The 10,819-nt window shown below is 60.3% G+C and overlaps 11 non-coding genes across 11 annotated transcripts; all 11 read right to left on the bottom strand.

The window, feature by feature from the left end:
• Nucleotides 1–219: 219 nt before the first annotated feature.
• Nucleotides 220–383, bottom strand: LOC146864807 (U1 spliceosomal RNA). The gene has a single exon (XR_014976864.1). It is a non-coding gene; the product is annotated as a U1 spliceosomal RNA (small nuclear RNA).
• Nucleotides 384–1,297: 914 nt separating this feature from the next.
• Nucleotides 1,298–1,461, bottom strand: LOC146864806 (U1 spliceosomal RNA). Its single transcript, XR_014976863.1, has one exon. It is a non-coding gene; the product is annotated as a U1 spliceosomal RNA (small nuclear RNA).
• Nucleotides 1,462–2,375: 914 nt separating this feature from the next.
• On the bottom strand, nt 2,376–2,539 carry LOC146864805 (U1 spliceosomal RNA). Its single transcript, XR_014976862.1, has one exon. It is a non-coding gene; the product is annotated as a U1 spliceosomal RNA (small nuclear RNA).
• A 617-nt stretch (nt 2,540–3,156) lies between these two features.
• Nucleotides 3,157–3,320, bottom strand: LOC146864804 (U1 spliceosomal RNA). Its single transcript, XR_014976861.1, has one exon. It is a non-coding gene; the product is annotated as a U1 spliceosomal RNA (small nuclear RNA).
• Nucleotides 3,321–4,234: 914 nt separating this feature from the next.
• Nucleotides 4,235–4,398, bottom strand: LOC146864803 (U1 spliceosomal RNA). The gene has a single exon (XR_014976860.1). It is a non-coding gene; the product is annotated as a U1 spliceosomal RNA (small nuclear RNA).
• Nucleotides 4,399–5,312: 914 nt separating this feature from the next.
• LOC146864802 (U1 spliceosomal RNA) lies at nt 5,313–5,476 on the bottom strand. The gene has a single exon (XR_014976859.1). It is a non-coding gene; the product is annotated as a U1 spliceosomal RNA (small nuclear RNA).
• Nucleotides 5,477–6,093: 617 nt separating this feature from the next.
• On the bottom strand, nt 6,094–6,257 carry LOC146864801 (U1 spliceosomal RNA). Its single transcript, XR_014976858.1, has one exon. It is a non-coding gene; the product is annotated as a U1 spliceosomal RNA (small nuclear RNA).
• Nucleotides 6,258–7,171: 914 nt separating this feature from the next.
• LOC146864800 (U1 spliceosomal RNA) lies at nt 7,172–7,335 on the bottom strand. The gene has a single exon (XR_014976857.1). It is a non-coding gene; the product is annotated as a U1 spliceosomal RNA (small nuclear RNA).
• A 914-nt stretch (nt 7,336–8,249) lies between these two features.
• Nucleotides 8,250–8,413, bottom strand: LOC146864799 (U1 spliceosomal RNA). Its single transcript, XR_014976856.1, has one exon. It is a non-coding gene; the product is annotated as a U1 spliceosomal RNA (small nuclear RNA).
• Nucleotides 8,414–9,030: 617 nt separating this feature from the next.
• Nucleotides 9,031–9,194, bottom strand: LOC146864798 (U1 spliceosomal RNA). The gene has a single exon (XR_014976854.1). It is a non-coding gene; the product is annotated as a U1 spliceosomal RNA (small nuclear RNA).
• Nucleotides 9,195–10,108: 914 nt separating this feature from the next.
• On the bottom strand, nt 10,109–10,272 carry LOC146864797 (U1 spliceosomal RNA). The gene has a single exon (XR_014976853.1). It is a non-coding gene; the product is annotated as a U1 spliceosomal RNA (small nuclear RNA).
• Between the last annotated feature and the right edge of the window lie 547 nt (nt 10,273–10,819).

Genomic DNA, 10,819 nt, shown 5'->3' with positions numbered 1-10,819 from the left:
CAACAGAGGGCTTGCCAGGTCGAAATCGGGCCCAGAAGCACGTTTCTAAGCCCTGAGCCAGCATCCCCAGGCTTGTAAATTTGCATATCTAATTGGCCCTCGCCCACTCCCCATTCCAGCCAGCTTACAGCACCCTGGACGGACCACAAGAAACGTCAAAGGGTGCTCCAGACTCCTTTTTATTTTTTTTTCCTTTTTGTCTTTCTTGAAACCAGAGATCAGGGGAAAGCGCGAACGCAGTCCCCCACTACCAGAAATTATGCAGTCGAGTATCCCGCATTTGGGGACATCGCAGGGGTCAGCACATCCGAAGTGCAATGGATGAGCCTCACCCTGGGAGAACCACCTTCGTGATCATGGTGTCTCCCCTGCCAGGTAAGTATGAGTTGGAAGGGGACAGGGTGAGGGCGGGCCGCTGGGCATCTCCCCGCAGAGCGAGGGTGGCATTCACACAGGCAAGGCCTGAGGCCGGGCGAAGCAGAGCATGGGCATTGTGGGGCGCAAGGTGACCAGCCAAGGCCCCTGTGCCCACTTTGGAAAGCGCGCAGCTACCCACAGCAGCTTCCCACAGGCCTCGGCCGGCCAGCAACATTTGCATGTCCACGCCCACCGGCAGCGCCAATCAGGGCCCTGCTTTCGCTATGCTGCACCTTGCTGACACGGGTGGGGGAAAGCCAGGGCTACAGCAAGCACAGAAGGGCGATTGCCATGTCGACTTTGGGCCCAGAAGCAGAGATTTGGGGCTTTTGAAGCCTAAGAGCTGCCACTGAGGCCGCCTCTAGAGGTATGCAGTGCCCTGTTGCCTGGCTAGGCCCCAGTCGACTGCTTGTGGCTGAAAGCCAGGGACAAACAGGCCTGCAAGCGAGCAGGGGTTCTCGCCCTGAGCCCCTCACGCCTTCCCGAACGCTCCCAAACGCTGCAGACAGAACCCTCGCCGGGCAGAGCCCTCGCCGGGCCACGGCCTGGGGTCCTCAGCCAGAGTCTGGGCCTGGGAAGGCTAGGGCGAGGCAAGAGGCTGGCAGCCAGGCCACAGCCCCAGGGGGGCGATGGAAAGGAGCAGACATGTCACCTGGCCAGGGCCTACTTCCCTGTCTCTGGATAGGTCCCCAGAGTGGGAGGCTGCAGCTATCCCATCATTCCCCAGGCTCAGTACTTAGCACGTGATTCCCTCTTGCCCACGCCCCCGCCCCCCTCCAATCCAGCCGCAGCACCCCAGAAAGAACACAGAAGACGAGAAAGGGTGCTCCAGACTCCTTTTTATTTTTTTTTCCTTTTTGTCTTTCTTGAAACCAGAGATCAGGGGAAAGCGCGAACGCAGTCCCCCACTACCAGAAATTATGCAGTCGAGTATCCCGCATTTGGGGACATCGCAGGGGTCAGCACATCCGAAGTGCAATGGATGAGCCTCACCCTGGGAGAACCACCTTCGTGATCATGGTGTCTCCCCTGCCAGGTAAGTATGAGTTGGAAGGGGACAGGGTGAGGGCGGGCCGCTGGGCATCTCCCCGCAGAGCGAGGGTGGCATTCACACAGGCAAGGCCTGAGGCCGGGCGAAGCAGAGCATGGGCATTGTGGGGCGCAAGGTGACCAGCCAAGGCCCCTGTGCCCACTTTGGAAAGCGCGCAGCTACCCACAGCAGCTTCCCACAGGCCTCGGCCGGCCAGCAACATTTGCATGTCCACGCCCACCGGCAGCGCCAATCAGGGCCCTGCTTTCGCTATGCTGCACCTTGCTGACACGGGTGGGGGAAAGCCAGGGCTACAGCAAGCACAGAAGGGCGATTGCCATGTCGACTTTGGGCCCAGAAGCAGAGATTTGGGGCTTTTGAAGCCTAAGAGCTGCCACTGAGGCCGCCTCTAGAGGTATGCAGTGCCCTGTTGCCTGGCTAGGCCCCAGTCGACTGCTTGTGGCTGAAAGCCAGGGACAAACAGGCCTGCAAGCGAGCAGGGGTTCTCGCCCTGAGCCCCTCACGCCTTCCCGAACGCTCCCAAACGCTGCAGACAGAACCCTCGCCGGGCAGAGCCCTCGCCGGGCCACGGCCTGGGGTCCTCAGCCAGAGTCTGGGCCTGGGAAGGCTAGGGCGAGGCAAGAGGCTGGCAGCCAGGCCACAGCCCCAGGGGGGCGATGGAAAGGAGCAGACATGTCACCTGGCCAGGGCCTACTTCCCTGTCTCTGGATAGGTCCCCAGAGTGGGAGGCTGCAGCTATCCCATCATTCCCCAGGCTCAGTACTTAGCATGTGATTCCCTCTTGCCCACGCCCCCGCCCCCCTCCAATCCAGCCGCAGCACCCCAGAAAGAACACAGAAGACGAGAAAGGGTGCTCCAGACTCCTTTTTATTTTTTTTTCCTTTTTGTCTTTCTTGAAACCAGAGATCAGGGGAAAGCGCGAACGCAGTCCCCCACTACCAGAAATTATGCAGTCGAGTATCCCGCATTTGGGGACATCGCAGGGGTCAGCACATCCGAAGTGCAATGGATGAGCCTCACCCTGGGAGAACCACCTTCGTGATCATGGTGTCTCCCCTGCCAGGTAAGTATGAGTTGGAAGGGGACAGGGTGAGGGCGGGCCGCTGGGCATCTCCCCGCAGAGCGAGGGTGGCATTCACACAGGCAAGGCCTGAGGCCGGGCGAAGCAGAGCATGGGCATTGTGGGGCGCAAGGTGACCAGCCAAGGCCCCTGTGCCCACTTTGGAAAGCGCGCAGCTACCCACAGCAGCTTCCCACAGGCCTCGGCCGGCCAGCAACATTTGCATGTCCACGCCCACCGGCAGCGCCAATCAGGGCCCTGCTTTCGCTATGCTGCACCTTGCTGACACGGGTGGGGGAAAGCCAGGGCTACAGCAAGCACACGAGAGGGCTTGGCAGGCCTAAATCGGGCCCAAAAGCAGATTTTTCAGGCCCTTTAAACTGTGCACAAGCAAAGGCTTTCGCAAGCACAACAGAGGGCTTGCCAGGTCGAAATCGGGCCCAGAAGCACGTTTCTAAGCCCTGAGCCAGCATCCCCAGGCTTGTAAATTTGCATATCTAATTGGCCCTCGCCCACTCCCCATTCCAGCCAGCTTACAGCACCCTGGACGGACCACAAGAAACGTCAAAGGGTGCTCCAGACTCCTTTTTATTTTTTTTTCCTTTTTGTCTTTCTTGAAACCAGAGATCAGGGGAAAGCGCGAACGCAGTCCCCCACTACCAGAAATTATGCAGTCGAGTATCCCGCATTTGGGGACATCGCAGGGGTCAGCACATCCGAAGTGCAATGGATGAGCCTCACCCTGGGAGAACCACCTTCGTGATCATGGTGTCTCCCCTGCCAGGTAAGTATGAGTTGGAAGGGGACAGGGTGAGGGCGGGCCGCTGGGCATCTCCCCGCAGAGCGAGGGTGGCATTCACACAGGCAAGGCCTGAGGCCGGGCGAAGCAGAGCATGGGCATTGTGGGGCGCAAGGTGACCAGCCAAGGCCCCTGTGCCCACTTTGGAAAGCGCGCAGCTACCCACAGCAGCTTCCCACAGGCCTCGGCCGGCCAGCAACATTTGCATGTCCACGCCCACCGGCAGCGCCAATCAGGGCCCTGCTTTCGCTATGCTGCACCTTGCTGACACGGGTGGGGGAAAGCCAGGGCTACAGCAAGCACAGAAGGGCGATTGCCATGTCGACTTTGGGCCCAGAAGCAGAGATTTGGGGCTTTTGAAGCCTAAGAGCTGCCACTGAGGCCGCCTCTAGAGGTATGCAGTGCCCTGTTGCCTGGCTAGGCCCCAGTCGACTGCTTGTGGCTGAAAGCCAGGGACAAACAGGCCTGCAAGCGAGCAGGGGTTCTCGCCCTGAGCCCCTCACGCCTTCCCGAACGCTCCCAAACGCTGCAGACAGAACCCTCGCCGGGCAGAGCCCTCGCCGGGCCACGGCCTGGGGTCCTCAGCCAGAGTCTGGGCCTGGGGAGGCTAGGGCGAGGCAAGAGGCTGGCAGCCAGGCCACAGCCCCAGGGGGGCGATGGAAAGGAGCAGACATGTCACCTGGCCAGGGCCTACTTCCCTGTCTCTGGATAGGTCCCCAGAGTGGGAGGCTGCAGCTATCCCATCATTCCCCAGGCTCAGTACTTAGCATGTGATTCCCTCTTGCCCACGCCCCCGCCCCCCTCCAATCCAGCCGCAGCACCCCAGAAAGAACACAGAAGACGAGAAAGGGTGCTCCAGACTCCTTTTTATTTTTTTTTCCTTTTTGTCTTTCTTGAAACCAGAGATCAGGGGAAAGCGCGAACGCAGTCCCCCACTACCAGAAATTATGCAGTCGAGTATCCCGCATTTGGGGACATCGCAGGGGTCAGCACATCCGAAGTGCAATGGATGAGCCTCACCCTGGGAGAACCACCTTCGTGATCATGGTGTCTCCCCTGCCAGGTAAGTATGAGTTGGAAGGGGACAGGGTGAGGGCGGGCCGCTGGGCATCTCCCCGCAGAGCGAGGGTGGCATTCACACAGGCAAGGCCTGAGGCCGGGCGAAGCAGAGCATGGGCATTGTGGGGCGCAAGGTGACCAGCCAAGGCCCCTGTGCCCACTTTGGAAAGCGCGCAGCTACCCACAGCAGCTTCCCACAGGCCTCGGCCGGCCAGCAACATTTGCATGTCCACGCCCACCGGCAGCGCCAATCAGGGCCCTGCTTTCGCTATGCTGCACCTTGCTGACACGGGTGGGGGAAAGCCAGGGCTACAGCAAGCACAGAAGGGCGATTGCCATGTCGACTTTGGGCCCAGAAGCAGAGATTTGGGGCTTTTGAAGCCTAAGAGCTGCCACTGAGGCCGCCTCTAGAGGTATGCAGTGCCCTGTTGCCTGGCTAGGCCCCAGTCGACTGCTTGTGGCTGAAAGCCAGGGACAAACAGGCCTGCAAGCGAGCAGGGGTTCTCGCCCTGAGCCCCTCACGCCTTCCCGAACGCTCCCAAACGCTGCAGACAGAACCCTCGCCGGGCAGAGCCCTCGCCGGGCCACGGCCTGGGGTCCTCAGCCAGAGTCTGGGCCTGGGAAGGCTAGGGCGAGGCAAGAGGCTGGCAGCCAGGCCACAGCCCCAGGGGGGCGATGGAAAGGAGCAGACATGTCACCTGGCCAGGGCCTACTTCCCTGTCTCTGGATAGGTCCCCAGAGTGGGAGGCTGCAGCTATCCCATCATTCCCCAGGCTCAGTACTTAGCATGTGATTCCCTCTTGCCCACGCCCCCGCCCCCCTCCAATCCAGCCGCAGCACCCCAGAAAGAACACAGAAGACGAGAAAGGGTGCTCCAGACTCCTTTTTATTTTTTTTTCCTTTTTGTCTTTCTTGAAACCAGAGATCAGGGGAAAGCGCGAACGCAGTCCCCCACTACCAGAAATTATGCAGTCGAGTATCCCGCATTTGGGGACATCGCAGGGGTCAGCACATCCGAAGTGCAATGGATGAGCCTCACCCTGGGAGAACCACCTTCGTGATCATGGTGTCTCCCCTGCCAGGTAAGTATGAGTTGGAAGGGGACAGGGTGAGGGCGGGCCGCTGGGCATCTCCCCGCAGAGCGAGGGTGGCATTCACACAGGCAAGGCCTGAGGCCGGGCGAAGCAGAGCATGGGCATTGTGGGGCGCAAGGTGACCAGCCAAGGCCCCTGTGCCCACTTTGGAAAGCGCGCAGCTACCCACAGCAGCTTCCCACAGGCCTCGGCCGGCCAGCAACATTTGCATGTCCACGCCCACCGGCAGCGCCAATCAGGGCCCTGCTTTCGCTATGCTGCACCTTGCTGACACGGGTGGGGGAAAGCCAGGGCTACAGCAAGCACACGAGAGGGCTTGGCAGGCCTAAATCGGGCCCAAAAGCAGATTTTTCAGGCCCTTTAAACTGTGCACAAGCAAAGGCTTTCGCAAGCACAACAGAGGGCTTGCCAGGTCGAAATCGGGCCCAGAAGCACGTTTCTAAGCCCTGAGCCAGCATCCCCAGGCTTGTAAATTTGCATATCTAATTGGCCCTCGCCCACTCCCCATTCCAGCCAGCTTACAGCACCCTGGACGGACCACAAGAAACGTCAAAGGGTGCTCCAGACTCCTTTTTATTTTTTTTTCCTTTTTGTCTTTCTTGAAACCAGAGATCAGGGGAAAGCGCGAACGCAGTCCCCCACTACCAGAAATTATGCAGTCGAGTATCCCGCATTTGGGGACATCGCAGGGGTCAGCACATCCGAAGTGCAATGGATGAGCCTCACCCTGGGAGAACCACCTTCGTGATCATGGTGTCTCCCCTGCCAGGTAAGTATGAGTTGGAAGGGGACAGGGTGAGGGCGGGCCGCTGGGCATCTCCCCGCAGAGCGAGGGTGGCATTCACACAGGCAAGGCCTGAGGCCGGGCGAAGCAGAGCATGGGCATTGTGGGGCGCAAGGTGACCAGCCAAGGCCCCTGTGCCCACTTTGGAAAGCGCGCAGCTACCCACAGCAGCTTCCCACAGGCCTCGGCCGGCCAGCAACATTTGCATGTCCACGCCCACCGGCAGCGCCAATCAGGGCCCTGCTTTCGCTATGCTGCACCTTGCTGACACGGGTGGGGGAAAGCCAGGGCTACAGCAAGCACAGAAGGGCGATTGCCATGTCGACTTTGGGCCCAGAAGCAGAGATTTGGGGCTTTTGAAGCCTAAGAGCTGCCACTGAGGCCGCCTCTAGAGGTATGCAGTGCCCTGTTGCCTGGCTAGGCCCCAGTCGACTGCTTGTGGCTGAAAGCCAGGGACAAACAGGCCTGCAAGCGAGCAGGGGTTCTCGCCCTGAGCCCCTCACGCCTTCCCGAACGCTCCCAAACGCTGCAGACAGAACCCTCGCCGGGCAGAGCCCTCGCCGGGCCACGGCCTGGGGTCCTCAGCCAGAGTCTGGGCCTGGGGAGGCTAGGGCGAGGCAAGAGGCTGGCAGCCAGGCCACAGCCCCAGGGGGGCGATGGAAAGGAGCAGACATGTCACCTGGCCAGGGCCTACTTCCCTGTCTCTGGATAGGTCCCCAGAGTGGGAGGCTGCAGCTATCCCATCATTCCCCAGGCTCAGTACTTAGCATGTGATTCCCTCTTGCCCACGCCCCCGCCCCCCTCCAATCCAGCCGCAGCACCCCAGAAAGAACACAGAAGACGAGAAAGGGTGCTCCAGACTCCTTTTTATTTTTTTTTCCTTTTTGTCTTTCTTGAAACCAGAGATCAGGGGAAAGCGCGAACGCAGTCCCCCACTACCAGAAATTATGCAGTCGAGTATCCCGCATTTGGGGACATCGCAGGGGTCAGCACATCCGAAGTGCAATGGATGAGCCTCACCCTGGGAGAACCACCTTCGTGATCATGGTGTCTCCCCTGCCAGGTAAGTATGAGTTGGAAGGGGACAGGGTGAGGGCGGGCCGCTGGGCATCTCCCCGCAGAGCGAGGGTGGCATTCACACAGGCAAGGCCTGAGGCCGGGCGAAGCAGAGCATGGGCATTGTGGGGCGCAAGGTGACCAGCCAAGGCCCCTGTGCCCACTTTGGAAAGCGCGCAGCTACCCACAGCAGCTTCCCACAGGCCTCGGCCGGCCAGCAACATTTGCATGTCCACGCCCACCGGCAGCGCCAATCAGGGCCCTGCTTTCGCTATGCTGCACCTTGCTGACACGGGTGGGGGAAAGCCAGGGCTACAGCAAGCACAGAAGGGCGATTGCCATGTCGACTTTGGGCCCAGAAGCAGAGATTTGGGGCTTTTGAAGCCTAAGAGCTGCCACTGAGGCCGCCTCTAGAGGTATGCAGTGCCCTGTTGCCTGGCTAGGCCCCAGTCGACTGCTTGTGGCTGAAAGCCAGGGACAAACAGGCCTGCAAGCGAGCAGGGGTTCTCGCCCTGAGCCCCTCACGCCTTCCCGAACGCTCCCAAACGCTGCAGACAGAACCCTCGCCGGGCAGAGCCCTCGCCGGGCCACGGCCTGGGGTCCTCAGCCAGAGTCTGGGCCTGGGAAGGCTAGGGCGAGGCAAGAGGCTGGCAGCCAGGCCACAGCCCCAGGGGGGCGATGGAAAGGAGCAGACATGTCACCTGGCCAGGGCCTACTTCCCTGTCTCTGGATAGGTCCCCAGAGTGGGAGGCTGCAGCTATCCCATCATTCCCCAGGCTCAGTACTTAGCATGTGATTCCCTCTTGCCCACGCCCCCGCCCCCCTCCAATCCAGCCGCAGCACCCCAGAAAGAACACAGAAGACGAGAAAGGGTGCTCCAGACTCCTTTTTATTTTTTTTTCCTTTTTGTCTTTCTTGAAACCAGAGATCAGGGGAAAGCGCGAACGCAGTCCCCCACTACCAGAAATTATGCAGTCGAGTATCCCGCATTTGGGGACATCGCAGGGGTCAGCACATCCGAAGTGCAATGGATGAGCCTCACCCTGGGAGAACCACCTTCGTGATCATGGTGTCTCCCCTGCCAGGTAAGTATGAGTTGGAAGGGGACAGGGTGAGGGCGGGCCGCTGGGCATCTCCCCGCAGAGCGAGGGTGGCATTCACACAGGCAAGGCCTGAGGCCGGGCGAAGCAGAGCATGGGCATTGTGGGGCGCAAGGTGACCAGCCAAGGCCCCTGTGCCCACTTTGGAAAGCGCGCAGCTACCCACAGCAGCTTCCCACAGGCCTCGGCCGGCCAGCAACATTTGCATGTCCACGCCCACCGGCAGCGCCAATCAGGGCCCTGCTTTCGCTATGCTGCACCTTGCTGACACGGGTGGGGGAAAGCCAGGGCTACAGCAAGCACACGAGAGGGCTTGGCAGGCCTAAATCGGGCCCAAAAGCAGATTTTTCAGGCCCTTTAAACTGTGCACAAGCAAAGGCTTTCGCAAGCACAACAGAGGGCTTGCCAGGTCGAAATCGGGCCCAGAAGCACGTTTCTAAGCCCTGAGCCAGCATCCCCAGGCTTGTAAATTTGCATATCTAATTGGCCCTCGCCCACTCCCCATTCCAGCCAGCTTACAGCACCCTGGACGGACCACAAGAAACGTCAAAGGGTGCTCCAGACTCCTTTTTATTTTTTTTTCCTTTTTGTCTTTCTTGAAACCAGAGATCAGGGGAAAGCGCGAACGCAGTCCCCCACTACCAGAAATTATGCAGTCGAGTATCCCGCATTTGGGGACATCGCAGGGGTCAGCACATCCGAAGTGCAATGGATGAGCCTCACCCTGGGAGAACCACCTTCGTGATCATGGTGTCTCCCCTGCCAGGTAAGTATGAGTTGGAAGGGGACAGGGTGAGGGCGGGCCGCTGGGCATCTCCCCGCAGAGCGAGGGTGGCATTCACACAGGCAAGGCCTGAGGCCGGGCGAAGCAGAGCATGGGCATTGTGGGGCGCAAGGTGACCAGCCAAGGCCCCTGTGCCCACTTTGGAAAGCGCGCAGCTACCCACAGCAGCTTCCCACAGGCCTCGGCCGGCCAGCAACATTTGCATGTCCACGCCCACCGGCAGCGCCAATCAGGGCCCTGCTTTCGCTATGCTGCACCTTGCTGACACGGGTGGGGGAAAGCCAGGGCTACAGCAAGCACAGAAGGGCGATTGCCATGTCGACTTTGGGCCCAGAAGCAGAGATTTGGGGCTTTTGAAGCCTAAGAGCTGCCACTGAGGCCGCCTCTAGAGGTATGCAGTGCCCTGTTGCCTGGCTAGGCCCCAGTCGACTGCTTGTGGCTGAAAGCCAGGGACAAACAGGCCTGCAAGCGAGCAGGGGTTCTCGCCCTGAGCCCCTCACGCCTTCCCGAACGCTCCCAAACGCTGCAGACAGAACCCTCGCCGGGCAGAGCCCTCGCCGGGCCACGGCCTGGGGTCCTCAGCCAGAGTCTGGGCCTGGGGAGGCTAGGGCGAGGCAAGAGGCTGGCAGCCAGGCCACAGCCCCAGGGGGGCGATGGAAAGGAGCAGACATGTCACCTGGCCAGGGCCTACTTCCCTGTCTCTGGATAGGTCCCCAGAGTGGGAGGCTGCAGCTATCCCATCATTCCCCAGGCTCAGTACTTAGCATGTGATTCCCTCTTGCCCACGCCCCCGCCCCCCTCCAATCCAGCCGCAGCACCCCAGAAAGAACACAGAAGACGAGAAAGGGTGCTCCAGACTCCTTTTTATTTTTTTTTCCTTTTTGTCTTTCTTGAAACCAGAGATCAGGGGAAAGCGCGAACGCAGTCCCCCACTACCAGAAATTATGCAGTCGAGTATCCCGCATTTGGGGACATCGCAGGGGTCAGCACATCCGAAGTGCAATGGATGAGCCTCACCCTGGGAGAACCACCTTCGTGATCATGGTGTCTCCCCTGCCAGGTAAGTATGAGTTGGAAGGGGACAGGGTGAGGGCGGGCCGCTGGGCATCTCCCCGCAGAGCGAGGGTGGCATTCACACAGGCAAGGCCTGAGGCCGGGCGAAGCAGAGCATGGGCATTGTGGGGCGCAAGGTGACCAGCCAAGGCCCCTGTGCCCACTTTGGAAAGCGCGCAGCTACCCACAGCAGCTTCCCACAGGCCTCGGCCGGCCAGCAACATTTGCATGTCCACGCCCACCGGCAGCGCCAATCAGGGCCCTGCTTTCGCTATGCTGCACCTTGCTGACACGGGTGGGGGAAAGCCAGGGCTACAGCAAGCACAGAAGGGCGATTGCCATGTCGACTTTGGGCCCAGAAGCAGAGATTTGGGGCTTTTGAAGCCTAAGAGCTGCCACTGAGGCCGCCTCTAGAGGTATGCAGTGCCCTGTTGCCTGGCTAGGCCCCAGTCGACTGCTTGTGGCTGAAAGCCAGGGACAAACAGGCCTGCAAGCGAGCAGGGGTTCTCGCCCTGAGCCCCTCACGCCTTCCCGAACGCTCCCAAACGCTGCAGACAGAACC

Source organism: Triturus cristatus, chromosome 2_1 (genome assembly GCF_964204655.1).
Source record: "Triturus cristatus chromosome 2_1, aTriCri1.1, whole genome shotgun sequence".
In the NCBI taxonomy this organism is placed as follows: Eukaryota; Metazoa; Chordata; class Amphibia; order Caudata; family Salamandridae; genus Triturus; species Triturus cristatus.
Note: the sequence above shows the minus strand (reverse complement) of the source record. Positions and strands in the feature narration are given on the sequence as shown.